Genomic DNA, 10,688 nt, shown 5'->3' with positions numbered 1-10,688 from the left:
CAGCAGTATGGAAGTGTAAGCTGAATAAACCCTTTCCTCCCCAACTTGCTTCTTGGTCATGATGTTTGTGCAGGAATAGAAACCCTGACTAAGACAATGTCTGTTTCTTCAGTCCCTGTTGCCCTAGTTGGGGAGGTGGCAGCAGCAACCTGGACAGTTTGTCATTAAATCTGCAGTATGAGAAGGCAGCTTGCTGGAAGCATTAGAAAGCACCATCCACAATGCGTTCTGAAAGTCACCACAAAACCTCTGTGTAGGCACCAGGATTTATTTTAAAAACTAATTTCGCCTCTCCTCCTTAAGGCATTCCTTTAAGAACACGGACTTGTTTAATCATAGTAGAGACCAATCAACTTGTACTTAAATGATTGAGTTTGCGACCCCATGGGTCTCTGTAAAATATGAGCACCCTTACAGTAGAGCTTCCAAAGGCTTTGAGCCATGAAGAGCTAGCAAGTTAAACTGAAAAAGAGCCGGCTAGTCTCGGTTAGTGAATGTTTAAGTGTAAAACAATCCCTCCACTCGAATTCTTCTGTTTGGGATTGCTTATTAAGTAAATGTTTATTATACTAAATTCCATTTCAAATTGGCAAAGAAGAAAAGTGGAGGGTGTGACTCTTAAAAGCAAGAACTTCATGTATCTCTCTCATTTATGGGACAAAAAATTTTCCATTTTAAGTATATTTACATATGTACCAAAGGAGGATTAAAAAGTAAAATTTAGTCTGAAGGAAAGGAAAAATAATCCAAAGAAAATTCCTCTACAGAGAGCCACTAGTAATTTTTAACATGAGAAAGGGTGGCTAAGAAGACAGGAAAAGACAGTTAAGGAAGCCTTCAGAAGCCTTCAGATAGGACTCTGGGCTTCAGATAGACTGATCAAGTATGGGGCCCTGAGCTCACCAGATAAAAACTGAGCATAAACAAACACACTTGTAACTCCAGCACTGTGGGTGGTAGCAGCAGGAGATGGCTGCAGCTTGCCAACTGCCAGCATAGTCTTATGTACAGTAACAGAGCCATCTCAAGGAAGTCTTACAGAGATTTGACAGAGCAGGACACCTGCTGCCCTCCACTGTGTTTCACACACATGTATGTCTCTCTCTCTCTCTCTCTCTTGCTCGCTCACTCTTGCTCTCTCTCTCTTTCTCTCCCCCAACCCCCGTATACCCACACATTCTTCTATTGCCCAAATTTTTTAATTAAAAAAAAAAGATTTTTAAAAGGATGGCAATGAGCCCCCCATCTTCTCCCATAAGGCTCATAACCTGGATGTTTACCATAGCCAGAGTTTGCAGACTTAAGGATAGGTAGGATAATAAGACATCTAACGAGAGTCAGTTCATTTATGCTGTGTAAAACATAACTATTAAATATTTGACACGTTCTGCTAGCTTGGAAATAGAAGGACATGAACGTTGGTTATAAATAGGTCCTGTCCCCAACATAAGCGTGGGTCCAGGCGGTGTAGTGTTGCTGTGGCTCTTAATTTCTAGATGTCCCAGCCCAGGGAAGAGGGGTTCTGAGTCACCAGTCCAACGTTCCTTTTGCCGTGTCACTTCTTTAATTTATTTTTCCCTAAAAATTGTGTTTTTAAAATTGGGCCTAAATGCATACATCGTCTTTAAATCCATCTCAAAAGCATCATCTGAAACGAAACTTTGAGTAGCTCTAGACACTGGATTCTTTCATCAAAACATTGACACATTTCAAGCACATTCATTTGGCATTATACTTATAATAAAACTAGACCAGCAAAAACTACTGTTTCTAGAGGGGAAATTGAAACCTGAGGCAAACCTGAAATCATTTAGGGAAAAAAAATTGAAATGTTCACTTCTTCAAAAGTTATTAGTAGCAAATAATTGGCATTTGAACCTCTTTTGCCTCCAGCTTCAATGCAAGCTCTCTGAGAGCAATGAGTGAGTGTGTTTGTCATCTTAGTAGTGTTTGCAAGGCCCATTGTGGTGCCTGATGTTCATCAGGCACTCATTCTGGATGCCAATGAAGGGCTAAGTGAAGAGGCAAAAGAAAACTAAATAAATGTGTCCTCACCATATGGAAATATCTATTTCTTAAATGGTACACAAAGCAGGCAAAGCTGGGGGGAATGGCCCTGTGATATAGACTCCAGGATAATAAGCATGCATTTGCTGCAGTCAAAGGGGGACATGCTGCCAGGACAGTGGCATGCTTTGGATCTTAAATGTCCTGTGACACCATTGAGAAGAGGTGAGACCTTTAAAAAGTGGGTCCTACGTGGAAGAAGTGAGCTATCAGAGGGCACATTCTAGACTCTTCCTGTCTCTGTCCTTGCTTTCTGGTGACAGGCCTCTTTTGTCTCATGCACCCACCCTCTCTATTCTGTACTTACATCCCTGGAGGAACATAGCCAAAACATCATTGACTAAAACCTCCAGTATTACGAAACAAAATATATCTTTTCCTTCTTATAAATTGATTCTCTCAGGGTTTTTGGTTTTTTGTTTGTTTGTTTTGTCATAACAACGAAAACCTAGTGCTGAAGAGTAGCTGCCCACAAGTCTATCCCGTTAAAACTCAAGTGACATCTTATGGGATGCTGTCATTGCAGGCACCTCCCCAGAGATGCTTTCTGCACCGAAATCTTACCACTAAAAGCTGTTGGGCAATAACCTGACATGGTGGAAATCCATCCAGTGTACCAAGCTGGGCTACCTGATTCCAAAGAGTCAACGGGATTCACTGCCAAAGATTCCTTTGCAGGAGTTAGAGGACATGCCATTCTCGTAGCTTGCCCCATGGTGAGGGGTTTAAATAAACACATAGCTCCAGCCCTGGCCTCACTGGCTAGGAATTCTCTGAGACTCCAGTTACAGATCCATCAGAGGAGCAATGTGACCTCCAGGAAGGCTCAGCCTTGGAACTCTTTGAGGAGGGTAATCTCAAGATGAATGTTTTCCCCATTTAAAACAGATTTTCACTAAAAATAGCAGCAACTGCCTCTACTTATCCCAGAGCTAGAGTCTGTAAAGGGCAGGGGTTACACTGCTAAGGAGCAGTCACCATACGGCCTGCAGGGTTGCTGTGCAAGGTGGGGACCACAGAGGCAGCATTTGTGGCTTGTGCAGGCTGTCTCCTATTAACAATAAAAGGTGCCATTCGTTTGACTCTTTGGGACCAGCAGACAGAAGTTTAGTACTTTCAAGTATTCATATTTTGGCATTTAATACTTTTGAAGGGCTTTAAGCACTCGAAAGGTCATTGATTCGCAGGCTGAAAAGTCCCATTTATTATTAACATTTTTGTGGGGGAGATGGAGGGATTTAATTGACATCGCCAAGGTCATCAGCAAAGAAGCAAGGAGCCTCGGTGAATCCTATCTGCTTCTAATTGCTTTAAAAGTTGGCCCGGGTAAAGAGAAAAGACAGTGTGATGAAAGACGGCTTTTGGGGGGATGAAAACGAGAAGCCGTGTCTTTCGATGCCTAGAGAGAGGTTTGTGTGCGCTCCAAAGATGAAGATTTTATTTTAGGCATGGAGCTTAAAGGATAATCTTCACTGTTTCCTCGTTACTTTCTGAACTTGAAAAACTAAGTGGAACAGTCGCAAAAGTGCTGTTTGGAAACGCTCACCTGCAGGAGTCTAATTTGTTAAAGGGAGTTTTGCGATTTGAGAGCATATTTAAATAGCAGTGTTTCCGGTGTTTCAGTAGGGTACAGGATGTTAAGGGACATCTTCTCCGTCACAGCACTTACTGAGCCAACATTTACTGAAAGCTTCTTAGGTGCTAGCTTCATCCCATTTAGTTCTTACGAATCACTGTAGGGGAGGGTGCTGCTGATGCTAGGTTTAGTTTTGTGTGTGTGTGTGTGTGTGTGTGTGTGTGTGTGTGTGTGTGTGGTGTAGGTATGTGCAGTCAGTATACATACCGACGTACATATGAAGAGACCTGAAGAGGAAGCCGGGTGTTCTGCTCTATCATCCTTTGTCTGATTCCCACAAGATAGGGCTCAAGCTGATGTTGATGTCTGGCTGTCAGCAAGCCCGTGATCTTCCTGTCCTGACCCCACAAGCTGAGGTTACAGGGGACTATGAGGCTAAGGCTTGGCATTTTGTTTTGTTGTTTTATTTTGTTTGTTTGTTTGTTTTGTTGTTTATTTTTTACATGAGTGTGGGGATCAGAACACAGGGTCTGCTGTTTGACGAACAGGGCTCTTACCCACTGCGGCATCCACACAGTCCCCATTATGTCCATTTCACGAGGGAAGAAATAAATAGAAATGAAAATTTCATTGATTTCCTGAGGTCACAAAAACGGTGAGGGTTAGAAGCTAAATGGAAGCAAGCCGAGCACTTGTGCAAAACAAGACAGCCAGACCGGCATGCCAACCAACTCCACAGTCCCTGTCCAAGGCCGCTCTTTAGTCCCTAAAAATCTTTTTCTCATACTTTCTAAAGCTCAACAATGATGAAAACAATGTTCACAAAGCATTGATTCAATTCTGTGTTAGTTTTTATTTCTTGACCTTCTCTTATTTCTGTAATGGTCTCCGCTGGCCTGATCTCTGAGGCTGTTCTACAGTTTGGAAGGTATTTTCAGTGATGTGAATTCAAATCCTTGGGCTACTTCACACGGGCTTTAATGAGGGCGTACTGTGATTCTACAAGCCTCTTTCACACAGCATTCAGTGAATGGGCCCTAAAGTCCCAGCTAGGAATGTCTGGTTGAAAAGTAGAAGGAATTTGGAAATTAGCCCAAACTTCTCAATTTACAACTTATGGAAGGGAGCCTGAGAGAAGTCGAATGTTTTTCTTCCTCTGGATTAAGTTCAGGGCCTTGAACATGCGAAGGTTGTGCTTCACAGCTGAGCTTACTACACACCCAGGTTCTTAAATAAGTTCCAGGAGCTTCCCACTGAATTCCACATTGAATGATGAATCCAGGTTGCTGCAGTCCGGTGCTTGTCCTCAGTCGCTGCCTGAGCTATATCTCAAGTTGATGTGCATGTGGCTGATAGCCTTTGCCACCAAAAGGCTTTACACAGCCTTTCCCATGCGTAACCAAAGTCACAGAGTGAGAACCAGGTGGAAGCCAGGCCAAGCTAATGTGGGCAGAGTCCCCGGTTGCTCCCAGTGCTGTCTCCCACTGTCCAATTTGAATCCGTGATATTTGATTTGTGCTCTCTAAGGCACATAAATATCACTTTGTGTTTCCTTGCCTTCTGGTACTTGGTGCAAGCATTAGGTAAGTCTTTGTGCTCCTTGTAAGCATCTTCTTCAAGTTTCCCAAGTTTCTCTCTGTCTCTCTGTCTCTCTCCTCTCTCTCTCTCCTCTCCTCTCCTCTCCCTCACTCTCTCTTTCTTCCCTTCACTTTCCTTCCTCTAGGATTTAATCATTAATGTCAGTATATATATATATATATATATATATATATATATATATATATATATATAGCTTGCTGAGCCAAACCTGGAGAAGAGTCACAGTTAAGGACACAACGAATGAATATACCAGGTTAAATCAGGTTATGAGGAGTTCCAGATGACAGAGCAAGGAGGATATAAATTTAGGAAGAAGAATTTTCATTTCTTGGACTGGGACACAGGACTCTACCTGGGAATGGGAGAGCCATTGGATAGGGTCTGGTACTGAATAGGGTGAAGGGGAGTGGTAACTTTCTACGTCAGAGAGAAAATGGTTAAGGGTTTATGGGAATCCCAAGGAACTCAGTCAGTATGTGACTGCCCAAAAGATCCTTTTATCTTGGTCAACTGTACAAGTGGTTTTCAGAACAACAACAACATCAGAAATGCAGCAGTGGGAGGACTAGAAGGATGCACGAGCATGCTCTGAGTGTGTTATAGTTCTCCTGCGCATGAAACTGTCAAGCAGCAAACTAATTTGACAAGGGATTTTCACTTCATTGAAAAGCAGACTTAATTCAACTGACCAGTGACAATTACATAAAGACTTCAAACTCAAAAGATCCAAGCAGAACCGCAAGAGAAGTGGATACCAGTCTAACAAGCACTTTTGTATAAATTGTCCTTTCCTCTAATAGCTTGACTGTGTGGCTTTTTTCAGAGGCTTGTTAGATAGATGCCAGATGGAGCATCACTTCTCCAATCAGAAAAATAAAATATAATATAAAATTTTAAAAAACCTGTCTAGTTAATTATATATGGGCCTTTCTTTTCTTTTCTAGATACTGGAGTCCCTGTGAATCTGATGAGTAAACAAAATTTGCTAAAAAAGAAGAGAAGGCTTCAAAATATTTGACAGTACAAGACACGATTGAAGGAACTAGATGTTTTGTTCTGAGAAACTCGAACTCTCAGCAACGGCACACTCTTCAGTCAGTCTGACCCACTCATGAATGCTGACATGCTGTGACTCCCGGGTCATACACAAAGGACACGCAATAGCCGTGTCTTCCTGTCTCTTACCAAGTTTCCACAGGACAACTCCGGGTTGGTTGGAGCTAAGCACACACACGCAGTGGGTTGTTTGATTAGAGAGGAATCTTAACGTTGGGAAATACCAGTCTTTTATAATGGGCTTCAAGCAGCGCTGCTCAGTCATTTTCCTAGGAGGATCAGATACCATCTCAACACTGACCTCTTCACAAAGAAAAGCACCTTGCCCTTTGCCGGAAAACATTAAGAAACACGAGAGGCCTGTGGAGAGTGGCTTTCAGTAGTAACTGCAATCTTCAGAGCAGTCACGAGAAAGCATAATAGGAATCGCCATCAGTCATTGCAGATGCAAAACAAGATCCAGAGATGAGAAGTGCAGGGAGAGGCATGCCGGCTGATAAGGATGTGCTTTATACAAAGCAGAGGGAGAGAGGTCGTAACGGATGCCTTGTGAAGTTAGGTGAGGTCAGGATGAAGCCTGCCTGTCCTTTGTCACCAGTTATTAAGGAAAGCAGTGCATGTAACAGAGAAATTGAATAGTTCCACAGGCTTCTTCCTGCACTGGAATTAGCAGAGGGGAGAAGAGAACAAAGTACCATAGCACCCTCCATGTTGAAGAAGGACCTCCCCCATTGGAAGCGTAAGACCCCAGATAGTCCTGAATCCTCCAGATACAGTTTTCCCTCTGTTTCTATGTTTGTGATAAAGTTTTCCATTAAAGGCTCAACAACGACAGAATAACTCTAACAACGTGTGAGTTTTTAAAAATGATGTGAATGTTATCTCTCAGTTTATTCCTGGAATTTTCCATTTAATACTTTCAAACTGTAGCTGATCTCTAGCCACTCCACGGCTGAGAGCAAACTTCAGCTGAGATGGCAGGGGAGGGAGCGCTGTAGCAAAGAAGAAAGGCAGAACAGAAAAGGGATCAATTCTGCTTTCAAACACCAGCTACTTCTCGGATGTCAAGTCTTCTGAGTCTCTGGGTCCCCAGAGCACACAGGTTTCCCTTTGATGACCCAAGGACAGGGCAGTATCCAGTCTCTGTGAACACCGTTGCTGGCTTCCTTGTCTGCAGTGCCTCTTCAACTAAGAAAAATATCTCAGAAGTCTGGTTGGATTAAAGGAAGCTTGAAGCCTTTCCCTAGATTGATGAGCCTGTATTTCGAGAACAAATCTTTGCTAAAAAGACCTCTTGCAATCTAACCGGAAACAATTCTGACATATAAGATGAAACTTCAGGATATTTAAAAATAATCCATCAGCTCAGGGACTTCTTTTTTTTTCCAAAATAAGTATTTCCGTGCTGCAGAAAGAGACTAAAATTACAACCTTTGGGTCAATCAGCAAATGGATATCTCCAGGCCTGGATTTATTAGCTGGCCCCTTTGTCCAGCTTGCGATGGACAACATACAGACAAAATGATGTGATACTAAGAGGTGAAGACTGACAGAATCAGATGTGTGAGCAAAAGTGAAGGAAGAGAAACAGGAGATAAGGATGTATTTTATGTCCTATGCTTATGGTCCTGCCATAGGACCCATTCCTCTGACTCTTGGTGTATAAAGTGAGACACCCACCATGGGCAACAACCACCTTTCTTTGAAGTTCTGGGATATGCCAAGAACCCATGAAAATTTGCTTCCCTCAAAACAGGAATAAGCTGGGCATCCTGGGGTTGACCACAGGGCTTGGGAGAGAAGGGGTATTGCCCTTGAAAATGCTCTAAATGAGAGTCCTCTTTCTCTAGGCAGTGTGTTTATAGAACCATCAGTCTGGATACTGTGAAAGCCTGTGGGGGGATCTTAGAGGATTTTGTGGGCCTTTAGGATGTGGTGTGAGTATTCATTTAAATCAGGAAGCTGGAACATCTTTCTCCACGACAATAAATCCAGCAGAGCACTCTAATACTAAAGCAAACATGCAAACAACAGTAAAAAGCTCCTTGGAAAGGGACTCAGACTAGCTGGGTCCTGGTTCTTCCAGCCGAAGCCAACTGTAGAAGAGGAAGGACTGCTGTCTGTAGAGCGGACATTTGCCTGGAAATTTCATTTCTCTTTTCTCAGAAACAAGATGTCCAGATGAAGCTCCAGGGATTATTTTTTGTTTCAGGCCAATAATCCCTTCAGGCACAGGCCAGTTTGACCCTGGATTGTGTGTGCTCAGTGCTTTGAGCACCATTTCTGGAAACCTCATTATAAATCAATAAATAAGACATCCACCTCAGACTTCACCCAGTGCTTTGGGGGCTTAACGTTCTTCTCAAAAGTATTCAGGTTCCTATATTTTTACACGCCAATTCTGAAAATGGATGCCTTGAAACTGCAAGGCTCATGTTTTAATTTTTGTTTGGTGATTTTTTTTTCAGCATAGCAAATGCATCAATGTACTTATGGTCTGAATCCATTTGCATATCACACTGTGCATCAAGGACAATAAAAAGGGGTCTTGAATAGATTTATTTTTTTTCTACGTATTCAAGTATCTGCAGGATCTGGAATCTGCCTCCTGAAATTGTATATCTTACCTCCACTTTAACCCTCGAAAACAGAATTGCTCGTGCTTATAAATCTAACAACAAGGAGTTGAGTTCATCTCCTCCACACTTCAAGTTGAACATGTTTTGTGCCTGTTTATACTTTAAGAGGTTTCTTGCAGGAAGAGATGTTGATGTAAAAACTTGGGGGTGTCTTGAAGGACATAAACCAGGGACTTGTAATTTAGAGCTCAGACTACAAATGGCATCACTATGTTTTTCTGAATCAAAAAACAGATCTCGAGTGAGTGACCTTGGTAAAGATATTTTTTTCCCATCCAGAGATGCAGATCTACGTGATAAAGGTCAGCTGAACTCATTATAAATATCTTGTAAGATAGGCAGTGCTCCCCCACACACAATCCTGCAAGGAGAAAGGCAGGAGAGGGAGGGCTTACCTGACATTTTGAAAATGTGCTTCTCACCCCAAGGAGCCAAGAGTAATTATGAGTGAGCATGTCTCAGAGGGGATCAATTTACTCTGAAGAGCCCAAAGCTTTCTTTTTATCACTTGTTATGGTATTCTTGCTCTGAACAGAGGATGGGGGTGGGGACACAGTGAAGGGAGGAGAATTTAAAAGTTATAATCTGGGAAAATAGTGTGGAGAAGAAAGGGAGAAAGGCTAGAACAGGCCTGGGGAACCCCAGTGAGCTTACAGCCAATATCTGGGCTTAAAGACATCAAAGAGGATGGATGAATATTTCTCTCTCTTTCCCTTATAGAAACTGAATTTGAGGTTGCCCCAAGGAAGGGGCCAGAATCTGGAACTACTACCAAGGTTCCTTGTGTCATTTCCTTCCCATGGATCTACAGTGACTCCCACTATCACCAGGGTGCCCAGCTCCACCTCTGTCCTTCATGGGGACAGCAACCTCTCTCCACTGTCTACTCCAACCAGGCTATCCCAACCCAAACATTCCCACTCACACCATCATCTCCTTATTCCACAGCCTGCTCTCCTCCCCTTGGACACATCAATGACATCCCTGTCCTCAAAGGTCAAGTTAGATTCTGTCATGATAATATCATACTGCATAAAGCTTTGTACCACAAGCTCAGATATGGACTACTACATGGAAACAAGGGGCATTGTCTTCACTGATGGTTTCAGATCACATCAGTCATTATCCATGTTTTATCTCCTGGATCATTGCTTCTCAACTCGCATCTATAGAATCAAGCCTGAGGATGGAAGACCATGGTATATTCCGAGGAGAAACTGAGGAGCCAGGAGAATCTCAGGTTGGATTCTGAGAGTTACTCTTTGTTTATTTAGTTAGGAGAGGGTATCGTGGAATCCAGGCTGGCCTCACACTTACCATGTACCTGAGACTGCTATTACTTTGTATATTCTTCCATATTGTTTGACATATTCTTATCATGGTCTTATGGGACCTTTATAATAGAAATCAGACTATATATTAAGCTCCACAGATGATTCTGAGGTGACCTTTCAGCCATGGTTCACAGACTTCTTCCACTTAACCATCTCTCCAGCCTTGTGATGTCTTCATGCTTGCATATTGAGAGTATTCTTCTCCCTCCCTTGTACCCGAGCTCCCATTCCTTTTTCCTACATCCCCATATAGAACAGGCTACATCTGTACTGGACAGTCCATATGCACCTTTCCTACATCCCCCTATAGAACAGGCTACATCTGTACTGGACAGTCCATATGCACCTTTCCTACATCCCCCTATAGAACAGGCTACAACTGTACTGGACAGTCCATATGCACCTTTCCTACATCCC

Source organism: Mus caroli, chromosome 18 (assembly GCF_900094665.2).
Source record: "Mus caroli chromosome 18, CAROLI_EIJ_v1.1, whole genome shotgun sequence".
Lineage (NCBI taxonomy): Eukaryota > Metazoa > Chordata > Mammalia > Rodentia > Muridae > Mus > Mus caroli.
This window is presented reverse-complemented; position numbering follows the sequence as displayed.